The 8,542-nt window shown below is 44.6% G+C and overlaps 1 long non-coding RNA gene across 1 annotated transcript; it reads right to left on the reverse strand.

Moving 5' to 3' along the window:
• Window positions 1-204: 204 nt before the first annotated feature.
• Window positions 205-2,454, reverse strand: LOC112586222. Its single transcript, XR_003110661.2, has 2 exons — window positions 2,166-2,454; window positions 205-445 (listed from the first exon to the last, which is right to left on the reverse strand). It is a non-coding gene; the product is annotated as an uncharacterized LOC112586222 (long non-coding RNA).
• Between the last annotated feature and the right edge of the window lie 6,088 nt (window positions 2,455-8,542).

Raw genomic sequence — 8,542 nt, forward strand, 5'->3', positions numbered from 1 at the left:
CCAAGAGCTAACAATTTCTGCCCCGTGGATGTAATACAAGTGAGCAGATCGCTGCCATCCTTGGAAACATTTGCTCAAATACATCCACAGACCCTGGCTGTGGGCTGCAGACAAACGCCTTCTGAGTGCCCGCAGACCAGGTGAGCTCAGCGGTTCAGGACCTCACAACTGTTTGGATGTTGCTTGCTTTGATGAAAAGCGAGAACCAGTGTACCAGTAATCTTTATCTCTAGTGGGAATGAAGGGGCAGTAAAATCCTTTGGTCTGGCTTTGTATCTTGGTCTCTTGAATTTCCTCTCATTTCACTTGCAGGTTGCAGAGTAAGGCTTGGCTCAGAGAAGCTATTCCCAAACTGTGCAAGGTTCTCTTGGATGTCAGGGTCATGGCCAGGCTGGAGAGGCTGCTGCCAGCTGGGAGAGGCACAACGTTAGAGAAATGCCATGACCTGGTATGAAAGAGAAAGATACAAATCAACATCCAGTGTTCCGAAGGACAGCCTAATGGACAATAAATATTTGCCCAGCTCTGGCCATTTGTATGAAATGCCACCTTTCACCCTGTCTAGAAAATTGTTTTCTTTTTTTTCCCCCTAGCCCCATGATTCTTCCATAGTACAGGAGGAAAAACATTTGTGTCACTTCACAACACAGTAGGTAGTGTACACAGTACACAGTAGGTCTTAGATAATGTTAATCTCTTCCTTGTTTGCCCCTCCTTTTCACTGAAATAAGCCCATCCATCTCCACTGGGTAAAAACTGTCCCCCCACCCAAAGACAAATATCAGACAGGAGGACAATGTAGGTGATCCTATTTTATATAATCATCAGGCTTTTTTTTTTTTTAAATAAGCCTTGCCAGTCGACAGGGTCAGTCCCTCTCTTGGCCTGTAGGAGAGGCCAGTGACCCCCAATTCAGATGTTTCTATTTTCAGCTCCCCAAGTCCAGAGAGCGGTAACCCGAGCCTGGGTGAGGGCTGAGCTGCTAACCCGCCAGCAGCAAGGACCCGTAGTCTCTCTGCATTTCTATTTCCATAAATTTACATCAAATTTGTGCTGAATCATATCCCCCCCACGTGGAAGAAATGAAATACATTATCAATAAGTACAACAAATTTGAATAATCTGAGAGTGGAATGACTTTCCTTGTCTCCATTTATTTCCTTGGGCCATGGCTTACTCCACTTCCCACACTGGATGGGGTTGTATTTATCCCCACCAACCCCTGTGCCCAAGGTTTTCAGTTTCTTTTCTCACAGTTTATATATATGTGTGTGTGTGTGTGTGTGGTCCTTTTATATTTTATATATATATATATATGTATAAATTCTTTTTTTATATTCTTTTCCATTATAGTTCATCCCAGCTGTGCTATATAGTAGACATTGCTGTCTATCTGTTCTACATGTAATAGTTTGCATCTACTAATCTCAAACTCTCAGTCCATCCTGCCCCCACCCACCTTAATAAGCACATGTCTATTCTCTACATCTGTGAGTTTCTTTCTGTTTGGTAGAAAGGTTCATTTGTTTCATATTTTATTTTTAAAGTTTTCTTACAAAGTTTTAAAAAGCTTTTTATTTATTTTTGGCTCTGCTGGGTCTTTGTTGCTGTGAGGACTCTTCCTCAGTTGCGGCAAGCAGGGGCCACCCTCTAGTTTTGGTATGCAGGCTTTTCATTGTGATGGCCTCTCTGGTTGCAGATCACAGGCTCCAGGGCACTAGGGCTTCAATAGTTGCAGCATGTGGATTCAGTAGTTATGGCTCCTGGGCTCTAGAGTGCAGGTTTAATCGTTGTGGCGCATGGGAGCTCCACAGCATGTGGAATCCCCCCGAATCTGGGGTGGAACCCAGGCAGATTTCTTACCACTAAACCATCAGGGAGGCTCGGTGTCATATTTTAGATTCATGTCATTCATTCATATAAGTGGTATCATATAGTATTTGTCACTTTCTTTCTTACTTCACTTCATAATCGCTCTTTGATTTCCTGACCTCTTATCAGGAGCCACAAGCTCTGCATCTCCCTTTCCTTCTCCAGTTCATTGTCCTTTCCTCCTGACATCTTGGTCTCCCGTATTAGAACCCTTCCATAGGTAAAAGAAGCTGCCCCTCTACCTCTGCTCATCCCCACCTCCTGCCTGCAACGCGCCAGTCAATCACACTCACCCTTCACCCCTTCTGATGGCAACGCAGTCCCTGGCCTGCCAGGTCGTCATCAGCCCCACTCAGTCATTTTGAGTACCTCAGTGCAGGTTCAGCAGGGAGTGGAACTTCCTTCCACCCCCTGCCGCCCAGCTGATTGGCAGTCAGCAGGGCTGGAGGTGGGGGAGCAGCTTGCAACTGATTGTTTGCTGCTGGGCAGGGAAGGCTTAGTGGAGGCAGAGCGAGCACCCAAGAGCTCAGGGGGCTAAGACACAGAGAATGCTCTGTCAGGAATCCAGCTAGAATCTCCGTCTATCTGTCTGGTGTCTGGCTGTTGGCCCTAGTAGGGAAATGACGGAGGAGGCCCTTTGCACAGTATCCCCAGGTAAAGGGAAGACAAGAGGCTTATCTTTTACAGAGTTGAGGCCACTGGCCTAGGGGACCTCAGGTTATCTGCAGTGCATACTGCGACCTGCAGTCCCCTGCCCCAGGTTAAAGTCAAAGATGAAGGAAGGCATTTAGCAACCAGGTCATGGGGGCTCTTGGCAGGCCCTGCTTAATTTGGCCTTCCATTGACAAGAGGAAGAACTGGGGACCTTGGCTCATATAGAGCTAATTATTATTAATATATACATTACATATATATATACATTATATATGTATAATATTATATATAATATATATATAATGTATATATGTATATTTATGTATATGTATGAAAGTAAAAGTGAAAGTGAAGTCGCTCAGTCATGTCCGACTCTTTGTGACCTCATGGACTGTAGCCTACAATGCTCCTCTGTCCCTGGGATTTTCCAGGCAAGAGTACTGGAGTGCCATTGCCTTCTCCAGAGGATCTTCCCAACCCAGGGATCAAACCTGGGTCTCCCACATTGTAGGCAGATGCTTTACCATCTGAGCCACCAGGCAAGTCCATGTATATGTATATATATGGCTTTATTGACTATGCCAAAGCCTTTGACTGTGTGGATCACAATAAACTGTGGAAAATTCTGAAAGAGATGGGAATACCAGACCACCTGACCTGCCTCTTGAGAAATCTGTCTGGAAGCAACAGTTAGAACTGGACATGGAACAACAGACTGGTTCCAAATAGGAAAAGGAGTACATCAAGGCTGTATATTGTCACCCTGTTTATTTAACTTCTATGCAGAGTACATCATGAGAAACGCTGGACTGGAAGAAGCACAGGCTGGAATCAAGATTGCTGGGAGAAATACCAATAACCTCAGATATGCAGATGACACCACCCTTATGGCAGAAAGTGAAGAGGAACTCAAAAGCCTCTTGATGAAAGTGAAAGTGGTGAGTGAAAAAGTTGGCTTAAAGCTCAACATTCAGAAAACGAAGATCATGGCATCTGGTCTCATCACTTCATGGGAAATAGATGGGGAAACAGTGGAAACAGTGTCAGACTTTATTTTTCTGGGCTCCAAAATCACTGCAGATGGTGACTGCAGCCATGAAATTAAAAGACGCTTACTCCTTGGAAGGAAAGTTATGACCAACTTAGATAGCATATTCAAAAGCAGAGAGATTACTTTGCCAACAAAGGTCCGTCTAGTCAAGGCTATGGTTTTTCCTGTGGTCATGTATGGATGTGAGAGTTGGACTGTGAAGAAGGCTGAACGCCGAAGAATTGATGCTTTTGAACTGTGGTGTTGGAGAAGACTCTTGAGAGTCCCTTGGACTGCAAGGAGATCCAACCAGTCCATTCTGAAGGAGATCAGCCCTGGGATTTCTTTGGAAGGAATGATGCTAAAGCTGAAACTCCAGTACTTTGGCCACCTCATGTGAAGAGTTGACTCATTGGAAAAGACTCTGATGCTGGGAGGGATTGAGGGCAGGAGGAGAAGGGAACAACAGAGGATGAGATGGCTGGATGGCATCACTGACTCAATGGACGTGAGTTTGAGTGAACTCCAGGAGTTGGTGATGGACAGGGAGGCCTGGCCTGCTGCGATTCACGGGGTCGCAAAGAGTTGGACACAACTGAGCGACTGAACTGAACTGATGTATATATACACATATATATAAATATATAATACATATATATATACATTATATATATATATATATAACCACTGTAAACCACTATCATTAAGAATCATTTCCTTCCCAGGTTCATCAGACTGGGTTTCCTAATTCAGGCAGCAGAAAAGTGTGGCCATGAACACTGCCCCAGTTGTACATTTTGGAGAGGAGCTGAGCCGAAATCTCTACTGAAGATTTGCTTAGTTTCCTTTAATGAGAATGCTGACATTTTTGCTTGGGAAGCCAGACTTTGAACTGAAAATACCATGTGGTGAAGTTGTATCAAAAGCTTTAGGGCTTCCCCATGTGTCTGGAGCTGTTTTGACTTGGCCAAACTTATCTAATAAGTCAGTTGAGAACCCGAAACGAGAGTCTTGGTTTCTAATGATAAGTTCAAGTCATCTTATCTTTCCCATTCTCTCCTGAGATTTATTTTGTTTTGTTTTCATTAGTATCTGCTGGTTCAATTTCTTAGATGAAGCTAAAACTCTCAAACTTTTGCAAGTTTTAAGCATTGCTCCAAAGCACCTAAGCACTTTCTTCTAACTATCAGTTCAGTACAGTTCAGTCGCTCAGTCGTTCCGACTCTTTGCGACCCCATGAATCACAGCACACCAGGCCTCCCTGTCCATCACCAGCTCCCGGAGTTCACTCAGACTCTTGTCCATCGAGTTGGTAATGCCATCCAGCCATCTTATTCTCTGTCATCCCCTTCTCCTCCTGCCCCCAATCCCTCCCAGCATCAGATTCTTTTCCAATGAGTCAACTCTTCACATGAGGTGGCCAAAGTATTGGAGTTTCAGCTTCAGCATTAGTCCTTCCAATGAACACCCAGGACTGATCTCCTTTAGGATGGACTGGTTGGATCTCCTTGCAGTCCAAGGGACTCTCAAGAGTCTTCTCCAATACCACAGTTCAAAAGCATCAATTCTCCAGCACTCAGCCTTCTTCACAGTCCAACGCTCATATCCATACATGACTACTGGAAAAACCATAGCTTTGACTAGACAGACCTTTGTTGGCAAAGTAATGTCTCGTCTTTTCAATATGCTATCTAGGTTGGTCATAACTTTTCTTCCAAGGAGTAAGTGTCTTTTAATTTCATGGCTGCAATCACCATCTGCAGTGATTTTGGAGCCCAGAAAAATAAAGTCTGACACTGTTTTCCCCATCTATTTCCCATGAAGTGATGGGACCAGATGCCATGATCTTAGTTTTCTGAATGTTGTGCATATAAATAAATAAATAGAACTGGCCCTGGGGCTATGAATATACATGGAAAAATTGGGTCCCTGAAGATTTTCCAGAGAGTTAAAGGGGTGTGAAAGTAGAAGCTAAAGCCTCTATTTGAAGTATTTTGAAAGTATATTGAAAAGTATGTTTCAATACTTTATGTTTCATATATTGAAAGTATGTTTCAATACTTAGTGCCAGGGTGGCAAATTTAAGACAAAGCTACTTGGCTTTAAATTGGTCCCATGCAAATGGACTGTGAGATGGAACATTTGATGTACTACTTTTATCAGAGGTGAGGACAGTTGCTGGGTGGTTTTAATTTTTTTCTTTGAAAAACGTTAACCACAATGTAATTAGCTTTGTTTTTGTCTGCCTGGGCTGCTGTTGATGAGGTGTCTAGAGGCCTCCTGGTATAGGTGCCTAAAAGCTTAAACTGCGTTTAATTATTATTATTACTCAATGTCAGGCTACATAAATGAAAAGAGATAAAAAAGAAACGCTTGCAGCTACAGTGCCTTGGTGTGTGATTTCATCACATCTCACAAGCTAAGCAGGTTCGAGCTGGCACTTGGGGCATAAAACCTCTAAGGGAAACCCAGGCAACTGGAGATGCCGTTTCAAGTGAGTTGAAAGTTTCTCAACATGCTGGGGCGGGAAGAGGCTTGCCACTCTTTGATTTGTCCTCCCCAGTTTTATTTTTAGACACATTAATAATTGGCTGACTTACTTCAGAGAGGAAAGCAAGAAGGGGCAACAGAGTCACTCAGAGAGTGGTCCTAAAGTAAGCGATCTCTCATGTGAAGATTCCTTCACTCCAAACAGCTTGCCGGTTGTCCTACTGCCCGAAATACCAGTGAAGCCCCCGAAGCCACAGCAGTACTGAAAGCCCCAACTAAACATGGTAACTGGAAGGGGTGGGCTGCTTTCCCACCTGAATTCCAGCCAGGAGCAAGACGCAGACCACAAGGCAGTGGAACACAAGATGGAACAAGTATATGCCTACTCTTCCTACACTCTTTTTCATTGACAGGTTGGAATGAAACCAGTTGGTTTGCCAGAGGGCAACATATTGGCAGACAATACCTTTCTTCTTAGCATGAGACATCCATCCAGCTGTTAGGAACACGTGTTTGACGCTGAGTTAACTCTAGATGTTCAGCTCAGGGATGACCTTTCCACTCTCTTGGATCACAAAAAATAGATTAGGCGGCCCAGCTGGTTGGAAGCCCAGAAGCCTTAGCTATATTCTAGCACCTTCCTTTTTCTCTTGTTCCTTAGAACCCTTGTTTCCAAAACTTAAATGGTAAGGTTTGCAAACCCTCTAGGACAGGGACCTGGACTGGTAGTTGAAGGGTCTGCACTGTTACTGAATGTCTCCAGGATGAGCACACACAACAGGCACTGAATAAAAGTGCTGCCTACTAGACTGGCTTCTCTCTATAGCCTCTGGCCTGCAGGATTCTTCTTTAGATGAGGCCCCAACAGGTCATGATGAAGAAGAGTTCAGTCATCCAGGCTCTTCATCAGTGGTGTCACCTTTTATATGAATTAGCTGTTGATATATAGCAAATCATCCCAAACCTTAGTGGCTCGAAACAACAACAGCTTATTTAGCATATGCTCTGTAGGTCAGCAAATTACCCAGGGCTCAGCTGGGTAGTTCTATTGATTTCAACGGGACTCATGCAGGCACCAGTAGCTGCTGGGAGTTAATGGCCTCACTCACATGTAGCAGTTGACTGGTCATTGGCTGTGAGTCCTTCATCATCCAGCAAGCTATTCTGGGCTTGTTTCTAAGGTGGTGATCACAGGTTCCTAAGAGCATAGAAAGGATAAACCCTACTGTACAGTTACTTTACAAGCCTCCTTGTGTAGTACGTGCAAATGTTGTTTTGCCAGAGCAAGTCACATTTGCAAACATTGACTTGGCAGAGCAAGTCACATTTGCAAACATTGACTAGCCAGAGCAAGTCACATGGTTGAGCCTAGAGTCAAAGTTATGGACGCTGACTGCGACATGGGCAGGAAATTATTGATAATATTTTGCAAACAACCTATCACACCAATAAAACAAGGCCAACAACACAATGCAATATTTCCAATTCCCAGGGGGTGATACTTCATTTTCAGGTTTCCAAGATGCTAGAAAGGGTCTCTGGGAACTAGAAGTCTTAGTTGAGTCTCTTTCTCCACTTTTTCTAATAAATGGAAGTAACATGCATCCTGCAGGGTTGAGTCAGGATCACTAGGGATTAAAACAAATAAATGTTGGCTGTGGTGTATTCACAACTGTAAAATGGATTCACAGCTTCTCAACCTATATGCTCATTTCCACTGGCAGCACTTCTGAAAGTATGGAAAGCTCACTGCTGGTCATGGTTCAGGTCAGGATTTTAGGTGACTGGGGAAAATCACCTCCAATAATACTGACAAGACATGTATGAAGATTCCCCTGCTCTCTGTAATTCCCTTTTAGTCCTTCCACTTAGAGATAGTCTCAGTTTGATGCCACTGTCTTCAACATCTCTTTTGACACACATCAAGCACCATATTCAGAGCTTTAGCTTCTATTTAGAATCATTACCATTTTATTTTCAATATTTTTATTCGTGTTTTATTCACGACAGCTGATAATTCAAGAAATAAACAGAAACAGACATTAGTAACTTAACAAACGACGTTGAATATATAATAACACATAATTCATCATCCATAGGTTCGACAAATATTTGCAGGGCACCTACTATGTGCCAGGCCCTGTACTCAAGGTTTATCAGAGAAGGAGGCAACCCCCTGCCCGAGTGGGCTTACATTCTAGTGGTGGGATCCGTGATGGTGGTCAGGGAACGGCTGGATTTGGGGATTTACTTCTTGTAGGGGGAAGCCGAGCCGCCTCCCGCCTGGAGAGCGGTGGCCAGGAGTTTCCCGCGGGCTGGGGCGCGGACCACCAAGAGCGCGGGATCCCGGGCTGCGCGGGCCTCTCCGCGGCCCGCTCGGCGGTGGCGGTGGCAGGGCACCGGCCTCGGCTCCTCCTCCTCTTCCTCCCGCGGAGGCTGACGTTGAGTCAACAGCGCGGGCGGCCTCAGGAGGCGGCGGCGCGGTGGCTCGGAGGT

Source organism: Bubalus bubalis, chromosome 7 (genome assembly GCF_019923935.1).
Source record: "Bubalus bubalis isolate 160015118507 breed Murrah chromosome 7, NDDB_SH_1, whole genome shotgun sequence".
Lineage (NCBI taxonomy): Eukaryota > Metazoa > Chordata > Mammalia > Artiodactyla > Bovidae > Bubalus > Bubalus bubalis.